A 22,493-nucleotide genomic window follows, 5' to 3' on the forward strand; every position below is an offset into this window, starting at 1 on the left:
CAGACCTGAACTCTCATTTCGAAAGCAAATGGGCTCAATTCGTACAGTCTGTCCTCATGTCTAATCCTAAATGTGCAATTATCTTTCTTGAAATTCTAACATGTACTTGCTGGAAGGCCAATATATCCTCCTGAAAGTGTGATACTTGGATCTGCTCCCGGTACTCCCAGTGAGATCTAAGCAGGGCCATTCAAAGCTGCAGCATAACTTCTTCGGCTTTATGATAGATGAGCTACTCCCGATTTCGAGAGCATTCATTGCCCTCTCCAGAGACCAGTTAAGAGACCACCACATTGCTGTGGGTTGTGAGTCCCATATCGGCCAGACCAGGTAAAGATGGCAGTTTCCCTCCCGAAAGGCCGTGTACGAAACTTTACTTGTTGAATTATCTTTTCCTCTTGGACATTGCTAAGGCAAAACGATTAATCAACGAGTTGACCATTTCCCTGCAGATATCGACAGAGTCCCCTGTTGGCTTCCTTTTTCGTATGGTCTGATCTACCTGCTTACTAAGTGGGTCTGGTTTTACACTTATAAAGAGATATGCAAATTATTTTTGTAATACACATAGGTAAATATACAACTTTACAAATCCAGTCTTTCCCTTTCATATCCAGAGGAACCTTACAGTTCTGAAATATCCATATCCACACACTAGCTTACGATATGTTCGTTCTTGATGCGTATTCAATAGTTTTTTTGCACTTGAAATGCACAGATTGTCGAACTAGATTTGGGGCTGTTTTCCTTCTCACACGGTTCTGCTTCATTGTCCTAATGTTCTCTGGAGTGCATTTGGGAGCTCTCTGATTTGAATGGCTTCTTTCTCCTTTGATGTGGAGGTGCTGATGTTGGACTGGAGTGGACAATGTCAGAAGTTACATGAAACCACGTTCTCGTCCAGCAGGTATAATTGGAATCACAAGATTTCGCGTGAGCTCTGACAATTTAGTTAGTTATCCAGGACATGTCCCACTGCTGTGGCTTAGCAGTAGTTTGATGTAACAATGTAATTGGTATAATTTAAATTCAGCTTCTATTACAGGAAGGGTGTTACATGAGACAGCATTCGATATTTAAATATCCCCTTTTACATGGACCGGTCTCAAAAGCAAATCTCCAGAAATTAAGTTTTTTATTCCATCCGAAAGGTTGTCGCAATATCTCATCAACAACCCCTCAATTATCAATTAAGGTGAAGGCTTGCATATCTCTCTGAGTTGATTCAGTTTGACAGTGGATGCTGCAAGCTTGCTGGCTTCATATCTCAGTTCCAATTAACAATGGTTCAATGTGATCAATGAAATCAATTAGCTGGCGTACCTGGGCCTATCACACCAACACCACAGTCGACACCGGGATTTCTCTTACAGGTTCACAACGCTGCTGCCGTCGACACCAGTGATGCCATCTTCCTCCACCATCACCACAAAAAGCACGAGAAGACAATGATGAGGATTTCGGGTCCCCGCTGTACTAAAAGGGGCTCTATGTCAGGGAGGAAACCCAGGAGGTGAAGGGTCAGCAAGCCTTGCTCTTTTCTTTGGAAGCCTCTGAGATTATCTCCTGGTCCAGGGTCCATAATGTGTAATGGAGTGAGACGTACTCACTTTTGATCCTCAGAAGGAACAAATGGAGATCTCTGTGCTCAGCCACCAGAAGGAAGAAGATGGCTCGCTAACGTCATCCCAGTCTGACATCCTGAGGATCAACAATTGCTTTTATGCTGGACTCTATGATACAAAGCCCACTGACACTGCGACCTCCCATTACTTTCTGTCCGCTATCGGAGAGTTCTGAGAAGGCAGCACAAGAGAGAGGCTGCATCAGCTGTTATCTCTGGATGAACTGACCAAAGCCCTCCAATTCTTAACAACGAGTAAATTTCCTAGAAGTGATGGCTCACCAGACAAGTTATGAGCAACTCTGTTCGATTTGTTTGGCTATTACCTGATGGAAGTGAACGACAGCATGCTGCCGACAGGTACCTTGTGTGAATCCATAAGGGAAGTTATCACCCCTTCACCGAAAATCACAACGTTTAGAGGGATGACGAAGGACAAATTTTACGCTGAATGCAGATAACGAAAGTTGGACTGAAGTCATCGCCAACCTGATCAGGTCTTCATTGTGATACGTGATTCACACTGACCAAACTGTTCTGTATTGTGCAGAAAGACACCCGAGATCCTTGCACTCCTTAAGGATATGCTCACCAATGTGCAGGACAGGTCTGCTTCATCAAGCTGGAACAGGAAAAGGCCTTTGCCAAGATATCGCACACCCACATGTGGGATGTGCTCTCGATAGCGGTCTTTGGGAGGAAATCTGCACATTAATCCAACTGCTGCGCACACCAACATCGGCAGTGCAGCCTTAATCAATGGGTGGCAATCAGAAACCTTCTGGATCAGATCGGACGGACTACAAGTCCACAGCACGGACTACAAAATCTTCACCAGGGTGCTGTCTTCTCGCCTGGCTTCCGTGCTGTCCCACATGATTCACCCGGACCAGTCCTACATGGTTCCGGGCCAGAGGATACACGGCAACGTCCACCTGGTCCGGGACCTGATTCATTTCAGTCGACTGGCTGGTCTGTCGAGTGCCTTCCTGTCTTCAACCAGGAGAAGGCGTTCGACAGCGTCAATCACGAGTACCTGCTCGGAACTCTGCGGGCATTCGGGTTCGGGACTCGGTTCGTCGACCTGATTCGAATTTTGTACGCCGCCGCAGAGTGTCTGGTTAAAGTTCACGGGTCCCTGACGGAACCCGTTCGCTTCGGGAGAGGAGGACATCAAGGCTGCCCTCGTCCAGCCAGCTGTATTCCCTGTGCATGGAGCATTTCCTGCGCCACTTGCCGAGGAGGTTGTCAGGGCTGGGTCTGCACGGCGCGCACAGTCTGTGTCATCTCGGCCTACGCCGATGACATGCTCCACACTTTCACCGACCCGGGTGACCTGGGGAGGATGCGCGAGTGCTAGGCCATGTACTCGGCAGCACCTTCCACCACGATCAACTGGGCCAAATGTTCCAGACTATTGGTCGGTCCGTGGCGGGTGGACTCTCTGGCGGAGGAGTTACAAGGGTTCAGCTGGAGTGCCACCCATCTCCTCTACATGGGGGTCTACCTCAGCCCGGCTGAAGAATCCTGGCCGACCAACTGTCAGGATGTGGAGGCCAAAGTCTCAGCTCGCCTCGGCCGCTGGACAGGACTGCTCTGAGTGCTATCTTACAGGAGTCGAATGCTGGTCATAAACAAGCTGGTGTCCATCATGATTTGGTACTGGCTGGTCACTTTGGTCCCTACTCCTGGCTTTGTCGCTGACATCCAGAAAACGTTGGTCGACTTCTTCTGTGACAAAAAGATGCACTGGGGCGCTGCGCAGGTCCTGAGTCTCCCTATTGAGGAGGGCAGTCAGTCGCTGGTGTGGGTCCGCACCCAGGTCGCGATATTCTGCCTTCAGAACTTGTAGCGATACCTTTACATCGAGCCTCCTCCTACGTTGTGCACCCTAGCGATGTATTTTTTTCCGCCAGGTGCATAACCTCAACTACGACACGCAGCTCCTGTTCGTCAACCGTGATGGTTTGCATGTCACCCTCAAGACGCTGCCTGTCTTTTACCAGGACATGATCACTGCCTGGAATGGTCGAACTACGCCGTGCCTTCCCTGCGGCAGAAATAGCGGATGTCGTGAGGGAGCCATTGCACAGGAATCCGCACCTTCGTACTCACGGGTTCAAGTAACTGTCGGAGGGGAGGGCAATGGTGGTGAGGGTGAGCAGGGACGGGGATGTGCTGGGTGCCGGGTGCCTGGGCTGGACGCTGCCGCAAAACATATCGAGCAGGGCAGCGGTAGACGTCCGGTACGTGGGCAGAGCCATCCGACACCTTAAAACGGTGGTGCTCGGACCCGACGTAGTGCACCAGTTGGAGGATGCTCTCGTGTGCGATGGGATCCCGTCCGCACTCACCCCATCCCGGACGGAATTTCACATTGGCCCCAAGGTCGCGTACTTCCCGCGGGACCCTGTGTCCCACAACCTGAGCCACCTCCGGAATTTTAATTTTGTTCCCTTTCAGGGGTTAAAATGACAGTCCCTGTATAGACTGCTGCTGCACACCGTCCACCTCGTTCCCTCATCCACTATCCGGACATGACTTGGCATGCCCATTTGCCACCGTGTGATGGGGATCCCTAGTGAAGAGCTCTCTTCGCGGGACTCCTCCCCCTTTCTCACGGGGTCTGGGGTGGAGGGTGCTGCACGCAGTGGACCCCTGAAACCACAGATTGCTGTGGTACATGGACGCCAAACCCAACTGCTTGTTCTGTGGCACTGTGGAGCCCGTGGACCACGTGTATATTGGGTGTGGGCGTTTGCACTCCCTTTTTGATTTTCTTAAAAACATCCCCCTCTGCTTTTGGTTCCACTTCAGTCCGACACTCCTGATCGTCGGACACCGGTACGGAGGAGGGAGGGCAGGTCTGAAGACCTCCTCGTGGGTCTGCTCCTGGGCCTGGCCAAACTGGCCATAAACAGGTCCAGGCAGCGGGACGTGGAGGGGGTTGTTAGGGCCGACTGCCTGCCCCTCTTCTGCGGTTACGTTAGGGCCCGGGTGTCCATGGAGAAGGAGCACGCGGTGTCCACCAACACCCTAGAGTTTTTTCAAGGAGCGGTGGGCGCCGCAGGGGGAGGAGTGCATTATTTCACCTTCCAACTCTATTTTGATGTATTCTCTGCCCTCCCCTTCACTGTTTGATCACACAGCATTGACCTTTGATGTGAAGGGCACTGCTTGTCACTGGCCACCCAGGTGGTTTCCTATCTTCCTAGTGGTGGAAATTTGAATAAATATTTGTACACCTTGGGTCTTTCACTCTGTCTCACACCCACACAAACAGCATGGGAGCTGGGGAAAAATAAGCACTAGGGAAATAAAGTAAACTGGAGTGTCAGCGGTTTTGCAAAAAAGAAAGAAAAATAAATAGGAGTGTCAAGGGTCCTGTTCACTCTGAGAGCTGGCTCTGATGGAGGTGGACCAGTGTCAAGAACTGCCCATGTGTGAATAAATGGTAACTTGGTGATGGGATACTGGCCTCTATGGAGTTGTTTCTTTCATAGTTTATAACAAGCACTGCCTAATTCAAGCACTAATTAAAAAGAAAAAAAATAACCAGGGTTTCCTCCCCTTCACTGTTTGATCACACAGCATTGCCCTTTGATTTGAAGGGCACTGCTTGTCACTGGCCACTCGGGTGTTTGTTTTCTTCCTGGTGGTGTAAACTGAATAAAGATTCGTGCACCTTGTGTAATTCACTGTGTCTCACACCTGTGCACACACAACATGGGGGCAGGGGAAAAGTAAACACGACTGCAGTTAGGGAAAGCTTTAAGAAAAAAAAAATAAAAAAAGGGAAAACTGGACTTCTGCTCACGTGGAACAAGCTTTGTGTTAACTGGGTGAATGACATAACTATGCAATACAAACACAGTGTGACTTGATGACGGGTAAACAGCATTTGTGAAAGGGGAGAGGATTTAATGGAAAGTAATATGGGTAGTGTTGATTACGGGGGGGGGGTAGGGCTCGCATTACAGTAACAGGAAAGGGAGAGTGTTAGGACAGTGTAATAGAGAAGGGACAAAACCGAGTCATGAAAAGAGAGTTGAATACATGATAGCAGGAAGAGGGGTAAACACAGGTAAAAAGAGATGATTAAAGACAGAGTGGACAGGATAGATTAATGAGACAAGACTTCCATTTCACAATGCCATCCTGAGTCTGATTGCACCTCTGCGATGAATCATTCCTCATCTTCCTGTTTCCAACTTCAACCCCAGTGCCCGTCACCTGAGCGACAAGATTGTTAAACTACAAAAGGTGTCTATTCCTGTCTGGCAAACAGAACCATGGCCAAGACATGGCTTACGAGGGGAGTTAGAGGTAGTCTTCGATGCAAAAGAGGAAGGGCTGTAAGGACTGGTGGCACTTTAAAAGTCAGCAAAGGAGGGTCAAGTGTTTCATTCAGAAGGGGAAAATAGCATATGAGATTAAGGTTGCAGAGGTCATAACCACGTATAAGTTTCCATTTAAGTGTCATAAAGAAAACAAAATGGTGAAATCTGACAGAAGCCCCTTTCAGTCACAAGCAGGCAAATTTAAACGGGTGAGAATGGAAATTGCTGGCAAAGTAAATGGGTTCATTGAGTCACGGAGTCATAGAGACATACGGAACAGAAACAACCCTATTTTCCATGAAATTCGAGAGTCCGTAAGAAACCTCACCAACGTCTAAAGGTGCATTTGTGATAGAATTCGTTCTGGGCTCCCAACAGCATAGTATGGGAACTGCTCCACCCAGGACCATAAGAAACTACACAAGGTTGTATGCACAGCCGAGTCCACCATGGAAATCAAGCTTCCATGCATGGATTCCTTTTACGCAGCCCACTGCGATGGAAAGGATGGAACCATCATAAAAGACCCTCCACAACTCGGTCATGCGCTCCTACAACGTGTTTGGTCATGCAGAAATACAGAGGCCTGAGCATGAGCAACAGCAGATTCATCAACTGCTTCTTCAGTAATGTTATTATACTATTGAATCGACTATCCTGCCTCAGGTAATTCTGATCTTCCAAATGTTGATTCTGTTGTACACACTGTGAAATGTAACCTGAATGCCTCTGTCGAAATCTTTTGTTCTGAACACCCTCGCGTCTGATGATCTGCCTGTACTGCTCATAAACAAAGCTGTTCGCTGTACTTTGGTGCAAGTGATAATAAATCCATCAAATGAAATCAAATCAAACTTATTCTGCGAACCAGCTAGCCAAAGGAATCCAGTCCAATTTACCAGCATTTGTCTCGAAACCCTGTAAACCACTACGATTGCTCATTCAGATGCCTTTTAAATGTTGGAATTGTACCAGCCTCCACCACTGCGTCTGACAGTTCAATCCAAGCATGCACCTACCTCTGTGTGAAAATGATGCCTGCTGGGTCGCTTTTAAAACGTTCCTCTCTAACATAAACCTATTATCTGTAGTTTAGGACTCCGTTATGCTGGGGAAACGTCCTTGGCTATTTACCTTATCTCTGACCCTCATGATTTATAATCTTTGACATGGTGACACCTCAACATCTGACGCTGTGGCGAAAACAACCTCAGACGATTCGTACTCTCCCTTTAGCTGAACCACTCCAAGACTGGCAATATTCTTATACGTTCATGGAGTTAGCATGTGTAAATGCATGCAGAAAGTTTTCTCCACAACCCCACCATTCAACAATTCCAAGGGATGAGGGAAGTCTGTTGACCAGTTTCACTGCGGAATGCAGATTACACAATCGTTTCTAAGGTCATCGCCAACCACTGCTCTGGAAGTGGTGATGATGCTGATCAACCTGCGCTTTACTGAACAGAATGATCTCTGAAAGCCTCACTCTCCTCAGGGACACGATCCTGGGAAACTGGGCCTGGTGGACGCCAACTTCATCGGCCTGGAGCAGGGGCAGGCTTTTCACAGGATATCGCACAGTTACATGTGGAATGTGTTCTCCAATTAGGCTTTGGGGAGGGAACCCACATTTTCATTTCACAACTCTACACGAACAAGTGCAGTCTTAATAAATGGTTCAGAATTACAAAGCTTCCTGATAAGATTGGGATTCAAGTGAGGCTTTCCTTTTCTGTTTTATTGTTGCACAAGAGAAGAATGAAGTATTGTAATTCATTCAGGCATTCCTTACTGTTTCGCCATTGCCAATCAACTAACTACATTTTTTATAAGATTGCTTTATCTATCATTGCCTATTTCTGCACGAAGGCTTCATTGTTCTCTTTATTTCAATTGAGGAATCACGTTTCAGCTTAATTTCTTCATTCTCCACCTGAACAATTAATTCAAGATTTTATGGTCACTGATCGCCAGTACACTGATATTGTTCAATAATGCTAACTCATTGTGTCCGTAATTCTTGTGGAAAGCGTCAGAAATCACTGCATTCTTACATCTGCGCTCTTGTGTCAGTTCAATGCTGCGAGATGTAATAAAATAATCCTTCAACAATGCATTGTGGTTGGTTGCAAACAGTTCAAGATACTGATGTACTCTTCCAATCTGTTTTTGAAAAAAAAAACCATCATGCATCATCACAAAGACGAAATGGAAAAGGTGAGATTTCGGCAGAACTGCATCACTTTATGCATATGTTATTGACGATCTCACAAAACTCAAAATTAATGCTCGAGAAAGAACCCTGTACCTGAATGTGTGAGATGCATAAGTGGAGTGTTTGATCCTGAAGACCAGGATTCAGAACCAGAATGACATTACAGATCTAGGATGTGTTTCAGCTGCTTTCCTTTCTCACTCAAGATTGTCTACCTCCCGTGGTAGCTTCATTTGCCTCCTAAATGTGATTGTTCCCAGTTCTCCAATCCTCTTACAGGTTGGATTAAATATTCCACAATAATGGCCGGCATATTGCTGCGGAAGATTAACAACCCAATCCAACGAAAAAGAAACCGATGTTTCCAATGTGTTTAGATCACAACAGTGCAAGGCACCTCACCAAGCAAAACGTCCAAAGCCTTTCTTACCAGCACCAAAGTTTACAAGCGCAGGAGACTGACCGTAATGCAGAGTTACATTGTACTTTGCTCAGAAACTTCATGAATTAATGTTAAACTCTGTGATTTCACTTTTTTAGTTTACAATCAGTCTAAACATTACGACAAAGACAGAGAACACGGGGACTAACACCTTCAAAATTTTGTAGCTAACACCCATTGTTACAGTTAACCGGAGAACGCAATTTTAAAACAAAGGTTTTGTGATTTATACGTGAAAGAAGTGAAAGTATCACAGTGTTCTAACAGATGAAAGCCACAATAAATTATTAAGGTTTTTTCAATGTATAATGTCAGTAACATCACACTGTAAACTTCTGCTGTAAATTCTGTGTCTTAAAATTGTGTTCTCCAACACCGCATGATGAAGGAGCAGCTCTCAGAAGGTTAGTGCTTCCAATTAACCCTGTTCGGTTATAATCTGGTGTTGTGTGATTTTTAACGTTCTGTGTGTGTGTACATGTGTGTATCTACGTGTGTGTGGGGGGGCGCGGGTTTCTGTTTCCTGCTGGTTGTGGTTATCTCTCTGTATTATCATGAGACTCGCTCTCCTTTACAATGACATTTGAAGTCTTCAGTGGGTCACGGTGAACTGATTTCTCTCAATAGAGTATTTATGGGAAACTGGAAAAGATGTAAATATCAGTATCTTTTCCCCAGGAACCTTTAAAGCTGAGCTGTTATTTCAATTCAAAGACCTAAGTCTTACGAACTAAGCAAGGGAGAGAATACTCAGTGAAATGCAGGACAGCAGCTCTTTTGTCCATGTTTGAACCAAGGCTATAATATATTATTACCGTTTGAGGTTAGAGCGGTTTGTGTGCATTTTCAAATATTGTTCGAAATTGGATCATTAGACCATGCGATGTAAGAGCAGAATCAGGCCATTCCGGCCATCCAGTCAGCTCTGTAATTTAATCATGAATGATCTGTTTCTCAATCCCACTCTCCCCTTAACCAAAGGCCGCATTCCAAATCCCAGGTATCTCTGTTTTAAACACACTTGATGGCCTCGCCTCCACAGCTCTCTGCGGCAATGATTTCCATTGATTAACCACTGCTTGGTTGAAGAAATTCATCCTCATCTATGTTCCAAATTTTGCCCCTTCACACAGGTCCTTTTCTCTCCTACATGTGGAAACAGCTTACACGCAGAAGCTGAAATGAAAAGACCATGCACAAATGGAGGTTTGATGTTGGTCTGAGGCTGTGGAAGACAGTGACCAGGACTGCTAGGAATCAGTGGCTTTGACAGTGTTCACGTATCTGCAGAATACCTGGATGATTATGACACCAACGTCATCGACTTCATTACCTCATGCATGGAGGACTGTATGCCAAATAAATTAATCCGAGTATTTCCCAATCGTGGAACTTGGATGAACCAAGAAATACACTCCGGCCTAAATACCAGATGGGCACAATTTAAGGCGGACAACACCGACTACCGCAGGGAATCCAGATATGACCACCAAAATGGAGGGACTACTGGATCAAGTTCAAGGCTAATGCGACCAACCAGACACCAACCGCCCATGGCACGGCCTAAACAACATTATGGATACAAAATGATGCAGAGCAAGGTTGCAGACAAAGACATATCCCTCCCTGACAAACTCAGTGCTTTCTATGCTTGGTTTGAGATGAATGCCAGCGTTGCAGTGACCCCAGCCCTAATATCCCCTGACACTCTTGTCTTTTTGGTCACCACCTCAGATGTCCGATCAGTCTTTCTGAGAGACAAGCCGAAGAAAGCAGTGGGCCTACACGGAATAACAAGGTGAGCACAGAGATGCTGTGTGAACCAACTGGTGGAGTATTCACCGACATCTTCAACATCTCCCTCCAACAAGACGAAATCCCCATCTGCTTCAAGAATAGCATTACTATCCCTACACCGAAGAAAGCGCATGCAATGTGCCAACTTGCCTTCCACCTATTTTTGTCTCATCTGCAAATTAGGCAAAAGGACATTCCCTTTCTTCATTCAAGCTATACAAAAATAGAGTATTTGGAGAAAGCGATGACTGCAGATACTGTAGTTCAGAGTCAACCGCGTGGTGCTGGAAAAGCACAGTAAGTCACGCAGCATCCAAAGTGCAGGAGAATCGACGTTTTGGGCAGAAGCTGTTCATCATGGACGATGAAGGACTTCTGACTGAAACATGATTCTCCTGCTCCAGGTGCTGCCTGACCTGGTGTGCTTTTCCAGCACAACACTCTTGATATAAATTCAGTTTTACATTTTATAAAGTATAATCTATTTTATGTAATGTTGCATGCTGAAGCTGTTTGGGTCTGTTCAAATATTGATGTGTATGAGAGTTGATTGCGTTTACACGTTCCTATCATTGTTCAAAGGAACTTTTTGTGTTAATGTAAAAATATTATATTGCATTGGATCTGTTCCGGTGCACATATAAATGTTGTCGTCTGTCCGAGCTGCTCATGTTTATATGTAAATACTGTTGTTTCGTGGAGCTGTTTCAATTCATGCATCAATACAGTATTGTTCATGATGATGTTGTGCCTCAATCTTACCCATTAGTAATACAGTGTCTGACCGTGTGGGGCTGATGCAAATCTCCTCCAGGACCTTGGAATGGATCTGCAGTGCCAGCACCAGCCAGAGCAGTGGAAGTACAGAGATGCGATGGTTATGTGTTAGCAGGTGTGAGGAATGATTACGCAGGACACCAAGGTCGAGTTATTGTTGGGCGGACCTCACGTTCTGGAAGGGGTGGTGACAATAATTGAAGAGCACTGGGGACAGACAGTGTGTTAAACAAAGATACAGCGAACTTCGAATATTGTCGCAGACAGAGAATTCAATTGAGAAGAATGGGGAGACGATTAAATGGACATGAGGGCACGTTGAGAAGAATAAGGAGAGAGCAATATACAGGGGAATGGGGGAATGTTAAAGACAGAAGAAGAAGAGGGATTTGACAGAAAATGACAGGGTAGAAATGAGTCGGCAGAAACAGTGTTGACTACAGGGGTCCAGGGAGAGGGCAAGTACAGGGGCATCTGGGAAAAAAAAATTAATGTCTTCAGCTCGATGGCTCAAATTGAATGAGTTCCCTGACGGGGGCTGTAAACCTATTCCCATCAGGGAGTATTGGCTGTCATATACAAACAGGAACATTCGGGATTCTGCTCACTCTAGGAAGCAGTTTTGTGGTAGCTTGGTCAGTTGCAGATACTACGTAAGCGTAAATGCAGTGACTTGATGACGGGTTCCTGGCCTCTTTGACACGTGGGTGGATTAAATACAGAGTAATAAGAACAGAGGTGATTACAGGGGAGCAGTGTGAGAATTATGTTAAGAGGAAGATGGAGAACAGTTATTACAGCGTAATTGAGAATGAACTACCTAGAGTGCTATGAGGAGAAGGTTGAATACAGGATAGCAGGGATAGGGGAAACACAGGGGAAAAGCAGACGTGTACACACAGACCGCAGAGGATTAAATGAAGACTAATAGTTTATGAGTTAACTGGAGAGCAATGTGCAGAAAGTTGAATGCAAGGAGAGGACTAAAGATTGTCATGTGTGCAATTTAAATAAAATTATGGAGCGCAGAGTAATTGTAAGAATATGAAATGTAAAGTCACAGTGACAGGATTGAATAGAGAGGAATAGGACGAAGGTTAAATATAGTGGAAGAGAGAAATGGTGAAGTACAAGGGAATAGAGAGAATCAAACGCAGAATAACATTGGGGCAATTAAAGATGAATTGGGGAGGATTAAATGCAGACTAATAGGAAGAGTTTTAAATACAGGGGAGTGGATAGAGTGGAGTGAATTCAGATCATGGCTTAAATACAGTTCAAGAGAGAGAGAGCGAGAAGGTGAAAGACAGAGTATCCGGGAGAGAATTTAACACCGGGGAAGAGATTGGATTGCATAGAGAATAAGAGAGTTGTTTAACTACTGTGGATTAGGTAAAGGATTAAATATTACTCAACAGAAATGTTTTCCTGTTTTACTTATTGTTGGTGAAAATGGGCATAGCCTTCCAATTAGCTTCCAATAAATGTTCTTTTCTTCAGATTTCCAAACCACAACATTAAGTCACTCCTTTCATCTGCACAATTACTGCCCTCCTATATTGCATTGTCTCACAAGATCACCTTTCTCCACATCACTGACGACTCAGTCTTGGCACCTCACACAAAACCTACTCCTCACACCTCCCTCTCCCACCTGCAGTCTATTTTTTATTTAGAGCAGTGTGTACTAATGTAATTCCCTTCTCCTGGTCTTGTCCTCACATGAGAGGAAATGAATGGCATTCGGTTGTTTCTCTTTACACATTCAAAATGAGCTAAACTACTTCCTTCCTATCAGTCCCAAACGGGTTTTTAAAAAATTAATTCATGGGAATGAAGCAGTCACTGGTCAGAGCCAACATGTTCTTGCCAATCATTAATTGCCTAGAGGACAGATGAGTGACAAACACATTGTTGTGTGCCTGGAATCATTGTCGTCCTGACAAAATGAGAATGGTTATTTTTCTCTGTAAAGGACACGAATCAACCGACAATCGGACTTTTGGTCATTAGACTCCTCAATTCCAGAGTTTTATTGAATTCAACTGACACCATCCGACATATAGTAGCATTTGAATCCGGTTCCCCAGAACATTACCTGGATCTCTGGATTGACAGTCCGGTGATAATTCCAATATGACACTGCGTCCACATGCTGAATGGCTTCCTTCTATGTAACGTGCTGGAGGTGGGGCTGAACAAAACCAAAAGAACTGTGCATGCGATAAATCAGCAAGAAAAGCCGAACTTGCTACGAAAAAAATTCAGCACGTCTGCCAGCAATTGCGTAGAGAATTCAGAGCTGAATGCCCTCCTGCTCCAGTACAATTGGCTGGAGAAGGGGCTGAATGGCCTCCTCCAATTCCTGTGGTACACTCAAGGGAATGGGTTGAATAGTCTCCACTTATTCTATTGTTACTGGGTGTTTCTATGACAGCAGCACACTCATTGAAAACGGAGCAATGCTTTATCTATTGAATTAAAAACAAAATCCGTCAGTGAAGTGTTCAATTCTCTGGCTATTTGTTCGAACATTGAACAATATTTTAGATAACGGCTGTTTGCAGTATTCCAAATATTTCAGCTAATCGCTGTCCATTAGTGGGATGTTTCTACACACATTTTATACTGTAAACCAGTGAAGGAGGCAGAGAAATAGCAGTTAATGTAAGAAGTGAGAAACCATTAAACTTTATGGACAAGGGATATGCTGTAAATTAAATTACCTAAATCAGGAGGTGTCATAAGAACATCAAGGTTTGGAGATGTACACATTATTTCTCTGGAAAGTGTCTGGGCAGTTTGAACAGGCTTGAAAAAAAACTGTACAAAGTCGAGATGGAATACAAAGTTAAGGAAAATATTATTAAATCTTTACAATTCATTGTTTCAGACACAGTTGGGGGGGACACCGATCAAATCTGAACTCTTGAAAAGTGAATGGATTGTGATGGGTTGAAATGTAGCTCTGCCCACTTCTCAACGCGACTCCTTTTGGAAGGAAGACAATGCCTTGGATAAGCTCTGGGCTAATAGTCATAGGAGCATAGAAAAAGGTCAATCAGCCCCCGCGAGCTCGTTCTACCATTCAATGGTTGATTTGCAGCAGAACGCCATGCACCTCTATTTGTATCTTTCCCTTAATACCTACGTTTACCAAAAAAGAATATCCACCTCGGATTTAAAATGAACACCTAATCCACAGTCGTTTGTCGTAAAGATTTCCAAAAACCCTCTCTGTGTGCAAATGCTTCCTAACATTTCTCGTGATCACACAGGCCTTAACTTGCAGACTTTGTACCTTTGTGCTTGAAGCCCCAACCAATGGAAACAGTTTACTTTCATCCACCCTGCCTTCAATTTCGACAGAAACAAGGCCACATTTGTCCGGCCTCTCCTTATAACTAAACCCCTAAAGTTAATCTCTCATTCTTGCAAATCTGGACTGTATTCCCTCCCATTGTATGCCATTGTATCCAAACTAAGGTGTGGTTGCTGGATCTATTCACAGGACACCAAGTGAGATCTAACCAGGGATTTGTTTCATTGCAGCCGTAACATTTGTGGTATTTTGTGAGATGACAGTATCACTAGTCAAAACAGCATTTATTGCCAATTCTTGGCAGTTCAGTGTCAACCATATTGCAGTCGGTCTGGAGTCACGTACAGGCCAGACCAAATAAGGATTCCATTTTCTTTCCCGAAACGACATGAGTGAATTTTTACTGATTGGTTTTTCTCCCTGTAAAATTTCTAAGGCAAAAGGATTAATCGCTATGTAGGCCATTTCCCTCTACACATTCAGAATTTCACCTGTAAGTTTTGTTCTCATATGGTCTGGTCGATCTGCTCACTTAGTGGGCCTCGTCATACACCAATAACGAGACGGTTTATTATCTTTGATATACAGGTTCGATAAATATTCAGCTTTACAAAACCAATTTTTGCCTCTAAAGTCCCGGGTAATTTTTCAGTTCTGAAATGTGTTTCCAGGCACGAGGTTAGAATCCCTGATTACAGCTTGTTGAATTGGAGTTGGAGCTGTTCCTCCCACTCCCAAGGTCCCTGCTTCTTTGTCCTGAGATTCTCTGCAGTGTGTGGGGGAACACTCTGATTTGAGCTGCCTTTTTTTTAGCTATGATGTGGAGGTGCCAGCATTGAAATGGGGGAGACAATGTCAGAGGTCACACGATACCAAGCTATTATTAAACAGGTCCAGTTGAAAGCACAAGCTCTCGTGTGATTTCTGACCTTTTTTTAGCCAGTCATTCAGGTCAGGTTCGATCAGAATTGTTTAGTAACTTTTGAAGTAACAATGTACTTAACGGAATTTAAATTCAGTTTCTATCATAGAAAGTGTGGGACGTAAATAGCATTTAATATTTTGATGTCATCTTTTTAAATTAACGATCTCAAGAAAAGTTCTACTTAAACTCAGAACTATTTTTCAATCCGAAACCTTGTGGTAATGTCTCATCATCAATCCATTCAATTTTCAGTCAAAATGAAGACTTGCATATCTGTCTGGCTTGATTGAATTTGACAGGCAAAGGGGCAAGTTTCCTGGTTTAACATCTCAGTTCCATTGTCTCATTAACACCAGTTCAATGTAATCGGTCAAGATAATGGGATTGTGTACCTGGGCCTACCCCGATCAACACCAGGTTTCATGTTCCAGTTCATAAAGCTGCTGCTGTAGACACCACTGATACCATATTCAGCAACCGTCATGGCCAAAAGCAAACGAAAGTAAAGATGAAAACGAGAGATCAAAGAATAAAGAAGGTTGCAACCAACCTGGAAGCAAATGGACACAACAGCATGAACGCTTTTGAAACGATCACAAGGAAGGTTGAAGGGGAATTGCGCAGGCTTGGAACGTTTCACCTGTGAGGTTAGATTGAAGAGACTTGGATCGGTTTTGGGCAGATTCACCGACGTCAACCCGGTGTTCCTCCATGATCACTGCCTCCTGCTGGCCAGCAATGGAACGTGTAACCTGATGGTGAAATTGCTGAACCAAGAGAACACAGAGGAGCTCAAAAGGGATGCCACAGTTTGGAGAACTGTGACATCCCACTTTCAGTCTCTCTCGGACTTGTGGGAAATAGTCAAGGAAAATATAAAGAGGATCTTTAGCAGGGAAAACTGTCCAAAATCCAAAAGAGCATGCCGAACCTTCACCTACTGCAGGCGATGGAGATCGATGTTTTGACCAATCTTTAGTAAGCCTTACTCTTTACATCAGAAGCCTTCAAGGTAACTTCCTGGTCCATCATCCACAACGCTGATCAAGGTGATTCCTGCGCATTATTGTTCTTTCAGAAAATGGACAGCGGGAGATCAGTGATCAGCAGCTTGAAAGAAGAAGGTGGCTCGGTAATGTCCTTTCAAAATGACATTCTGAGGATTAGCAAGTCCGTTTCTGCTGGACTCTACGATATGAAGCCAACTATCACTGCAAATCTCCCAGTCATTCCTGCCCAATATCACGGAGGTCTTAGACAAGCGCACCAGGGAGATGCGACAGCAGCCATTCTCCCTGAATGAGCTGACAAGTCTTTTGAGTACTCAGAAATGTGTAAAACTCCCAGAAGTCACTGCTTTCCCACCAAATTGTGGTCAAATCGGTGGGACATGATTGGGCAGGACCAATGCATAATGAACAAGAAAAGGTATCTCGCCCCTCATCTACAATTCGAAACAAGTTGAAGGACTGGTAACCTGTTTCATTGCTGACTGCACATTAAAAAATCGTATCTAAGGTAATAAACAACCAGGTCAGATCTACTCTGGGATCAGTGATTTAAACCGATCAAACCTGCCCTGTAGTGGGCTGCGCTAGCAATGACAGCATTTTTCTCCTGAGGGACATGATCACCTACGTACAGGACAGGGGAGATGGAGGCCTGCCTCATCAGCCTGGACCAGGAGAAGACCTTTGACAGGATATTGTACAGCTAAGTCTGAGATGTGCTTTCCACATTGAGTTTTGGGGAGGAATCAGCAAATGCATTCGACAGGTCGTAGAGTCATAGAGATGTACAGCATGGAAACAGATATTCTTACTGATTCTGCCGTCAATGGCTGGGAATCAGAGGGCTTCCTGACCAGATCCAGAGTCAGGCAGGTCTGCCCATTCTCACCTGTCCTGTTTTCTTGCTGGTCCCGAAGCACCTGAATAATTGTTGCAATGCATTCAGACATTTCTCCCTCTTTTGCCATTGCCTCTCAACTGAGAACGTCGTTGTTAATGTTCCTCAGTCCAGCATTGCTCATTTATACATCAACTCTCTATTTAGATTCAGGACGCAAGTTTCTTCATTCTCCATGTTGGCAAAAACTTCGAGTATGTTGAGATCACTCTTCCCCAATACAATAAAATTGCAAAATCATGCTTTTGCATTGCGTACGTAGTATTTCGAGAAAGCATATTTCATTGCTGTGTGTTTACATCTGTGCTCTTGTATCAATTCAAGACTGTGAGAAGTAATAAGTTAATTCTTTCAAAGTGGTATCTTTGTCCAAATACCGAACACATCATCATAAATAATAAGTTATAAAGGTGAGGTTTCAAAACTAACTTATCACTTTAAGATTAGATTACAGTGTGGAAACAGGGCCTTCAGCCCAACATGTCCGCACCGACCCGCCGCAGTGTAACCCACCCATGCATTGACCCCTTACCTAACACTACAGGAAATTTAGCATGGCCAATTCACCTACCCTGCAAATCTTTGGACTGTGGGAGGAAACCGGAGCACCCGGAGGAAACCCACGCAGACGCGGGGAGAACATGCAAACTCCACACAGTCAGTTACCTAAGGCGGGAATTGAACCCGGGTCCCTGGCGCTGAGAGAGCAGCATTGCTAACCACTGTGCCACCGAGCCGACCACGCATACGTTATTGAGGATCTGGCTAGAAAAGTAACATTCAATGAAAAGCAAACCACGCTTCCAAAGCATTCAGATCGCACCAGGCCCAGAACCCTCACCAATAAATGAAATGTCGACGCTCTTCCCCTTGGAACCAATATTTCCAGCCATACATGCAATAATCAAATGAGCACTTGGAGTAACCCAAGGATCAGCTGTTCAATTTCTTGCCTGATTTGCTCAATTCAACTTTCAGAAATCCCAAGCTTTTCCTTCTGGTAATATTTGTGATGAGGTCAGCCAACTGGACCTCATCGGATATGAGTTCCCTGATTGTGGCTATTAATATGTCTCAAACAGTGAGCCCTTGCTGAGATAAAAAGGATGAATGTCATGGATATGGAGATGTTGAATGCCTAAGTCAGTCAGAGACTATTGTCACAGGCTGTGCTTTTGTAAATGAGGAATGATTAATGTTGGATTCTGACCTCTGAAGGGCTATTTCACCACTTAACATTGTTCATGTCAATGTTGAGCAGGACCTGTGGTTCTTCATTTTCTTCACTTTCCCGCTTCAATTCTGTTGAGTTTGTTAAGACTTACAATGTGTCGTCTCCGGTAACCAGCTATTTTTCTTTCATGCTACTGCTGCTATTAAACAGGGAAGCCACAACCCATTGTTGAGGAGAACATTTCACTGAGAAACTCTCAACCGGAATTAATTGCCAAATGTCAATTTCAAGTTAATAACAATATGATGTAAAATAAGATTTCCAAGTTGGATGGATAGAATTGGGGTGTTAATGTTAGTAAGTAGCGTGCCACAAGGTCTGATTGATTAACCCTGCTGCCTCACAGCACTTTGTACGGTTAGTGTGGACTCCATGAGCCGATTAACCCGCTTCCACACTCTAGAGATTCCAATAAATGGCTCAACATGCATGTTCCCATGTTTCCTATTGACCGATTCGTATTTTATTCATCGAATAAACCTCAGTTCTAACAATCAACGATCACAACTCGGAGTTAACACACCGCTGTCACCTGTTTGTTCAAATTCTTAAATAAATGATTGGAAACACGTTGTCATGTGTTTGTCCCCCAGAGGTATCAGCAGATATAAAGGAAAGACTTCGGGATTATATCACCTAGGAATTTCGTACAGAGAGATTGCTTGTACAAAGAGATTTTTGTAGAAAATGACTTTTTCAATTCATCAGATGTGGAAAATCATTTACATGAACATTCCGATTGGAATAATTTCTGGTAAGTGCCTTACACATCTGACATTGTCTGAGTCTTTCTGAGGATTCATGCTATTACTCAGAATGACGCATGGGTAGTAATTGCACACACTGCAGGAATTGCCCAGGAAATTAAACTTTCCATGGTGTAATGATTAATCTCTTGTGGCAAGCCTGCAGAAATCTCAATTCAAGCGGAGACTACGCTGAATTTCGGTGGTATTAAGGAAGCGAGTCTCTTTGAAAAAAATATATGCAGTGGTATTTTTATGTGAAAATAGAAAAAAAATCGGGAGAGTTTTCTTTTCTGTTTTTTGAACGAATAATCTGTCGGATACTCTGTCCTTCTGATGCTAACATTAAACTTCGAGGTATTCCTGTTACCACAGCAAATTGTTTCAAAACCGTTTTTTAAAAGTCTGGCCGTGGGTTGAATGGCTTTGTGCACGAGTCCACATTGCTTTTTTTAAAATTATTGTTTATCACCCAGCATGATATCAATGGTATCTACAGGTTGGCTGGAGAGGTCAGCAATATGAGATTCAGAATAAATCTCTTAATTTTTAGCATTTTTCTCATTTGTTTCAGTCTTTTTTATTTCCTGAAACTGGGTGGATACACAAAACCTTCCTCATGAGAAGGGGATGCGAAAATTAGTCAGCTTTCGTACCTTGGAGTGAACATTTCTGTTCATCCGAGACAGATTGGTTGGGAGAAAAGATGCTCTGAAGAGATTACTTAACGCTGAGTCCATTCACAATCAACTTTGTGATAGTTCCAGAAAGAAGTTCACTGCAGCTTCACTTTAAAAGTGGCAGGCACAAGCCAATTGAGCAAATGTTAGATCCAGGGACCCTGGTTTGAATATTACACGAGGAAAGACAGAGCAGTTGTATATTAATTAATAAGCTGCTTTCTTTCGTTTCATCTATGCATTGTTTTGAAGTTAATGAGAATTATACACACTGCATAATCAGTTTCTTTGAATCTGTGTTATGAGTCTAGAGTTTGCTTTCTAATATTTTATCATTTCTTTTGAAATAATGTTTGTTTTTGACGTGGGCGCAATATTTGCAGCACTTTGCGTTTGCTATTCAGCAAGAGATCATTTGTTAAAAGAAAAGACATAAGATTATAATCCATCAAACTGGATTTCGTTCTGGAGGTCTGGCTTGTTTTGTAATTCATCAGTTGATATCAGAACAGAAGTGAGGCGACTAACCACATATCCTGACGCCTGATTAACTGACACCACACTTCAATCAGACTATGCACCAACTTTCCCTCTCCAGATCCATTTTACGCTACCGATCACACATCCAGACTTAGATGAAATTGCATATTACCTTTACCACAATTGGAATCTCTCACACTGCAACAGAGCCAATGCAATACAAATTCCCTCACCGCCGCAAGATTTGTAGCACTAGAACTACGTGTGACACTGGGTGGCTCACACGTACGGTTTTATGAACAATACTTTGTCACCACCTAGCTGGGAGGACAGAATTGCACTGTGGCAGTTTCGAAGAGATTTACAAAAATGTTGCCATTATGTGGAAATTACTGTATAATTAAGGAAAGATGGACAATGTTTGGGTCATTTTCCTTTGAACAGAGGTGAAAATGAGAGGTGATGTGATTTAATTCATCAAACTAATCAGGGTCATAGATGGAGACCTATCACGCCGAACACAGGAACATTTATCAGGAGAAACAGAGTAATACAAATTGATGGAAGGATTATAGGGTACACGAGACCGACCGTTTCGTTCAAAAGGTGATGGGGAATCTTGAACTCACTGCCCAGTTTCGCTGAGAGCTTGAGGTATCAAACCACAACTCATTTAATGGGAACCTGGATCTGGACTTGAAGTATAATTGCAATACTGTGGAGTGTTAAAGTGAATTCCAGAGTGCTATGACGACCTTCCATTTGTTCCATGAAGAAGTGTTTGTATCTCTATAGTTTTTACAATGCGTGAAGTAATTCTTGCGGAGGAATGATTTTTAACTAAGTTTAGAAATCAGGAATTAATCAATTAGATTATTACAGCAGTTCAGGCAACAACCTTGTTTAGTTATTCTCATTATTAAAACATGTTATTCTTAAAGCAAATGTTGTGAAAGGTTGCACTGTTTTTGACCTGCTGGGTAATGACATTATCAATTGAAATGTTAATTGCCCCTGACATAATCAGAACACAAGAGAGAGTCAGATACTAGATTTTTATTATGTTGGATCTTATTTTACATGGATTGGAGTACTACATTTACTAATTGTTGTGGTTCTGTTCGCCGAGCTGGGAATTTGTTTTGCAGACGTTTCGTCCCCTCTCGAGGTGACATCCTTAATGCTTGGGAGCCTCCTGTGAAGCGCTTCTGTGATGCTTCGCCCGGCAGTTATCGTGATTTGTATCTGCCGCTTCTGGTTGTCAGGTCCAGCTGTCCGCTGCAGTGGCCGGTATATTGGGTCCAGGTTGATGTGCTTATTGATTGAATCTGTGGATGAGTGCCATCACATGTTTTCAGCATTCAAAGCCCTGACATTTATTTCATTAAAATAGTACACTTCCCAACCTGCCTCCCTGAAGTTCTTCTCAGAATCATTAAAAAAAAAGACAGAATATTTCGTTTGGACAATTAAGTTTGTGCTATCAATGCTACACAAATACTACGATCATCCTGGCATCCAGCAATATGCTCGTAGCCTCGTATGTTATGAAGTTTCAATTATTCATCCAGGTAGTTTTAAAATTTTGTGAGGTTTCCTGATTCCACTACCCTCCCAGGAACTGAATTAAGAGACCCCCACCATGCTTTGGGTGAACACCTCTTCCTCACATTTACTCTAAATCCCTTCCCTTTCATCTAACATTTTAGGCCACGATGGCAATTTGTAATTTGCGATTAGAGTGGTGCTAGAAAAGCACAGCAGTTCAGGCAGCATCCGAAGAGCTGTAAACTCGACGTTTCGGGCAAAAGCCCTTCATCAGGTTTTTACCTAATTTCTGATTTCCATTTTATCGACTCCTTTAGTCAATTCTCGGGTGATTTTGGTTCTCGCACGTGGAAAATGTGGCCTCTCCAACTGCACAAGACGCTGCCTGTTGGCTATGATAACATCAGATCGACTATTGATTCTCACAGACATCATGCTGTGGAGATTCAAAT

The sequence above is a fragment of the Chiloscyllium punctatum genome, chromosome 47 (genome assembly GCF_047496795.1).
Source record: "Chiloscyllium punctatum isolate Juve2018m chromosome 47, sChiPun1.3, whole genome shotgun sequence".
Lineage (NCBI taxonomy): Eukaryota > Metazoa > Chordata > Chondrichthyes > Orectolobiformes > Hemiscylliidae > Chiloscyllium > Chiloscyllium punctatum.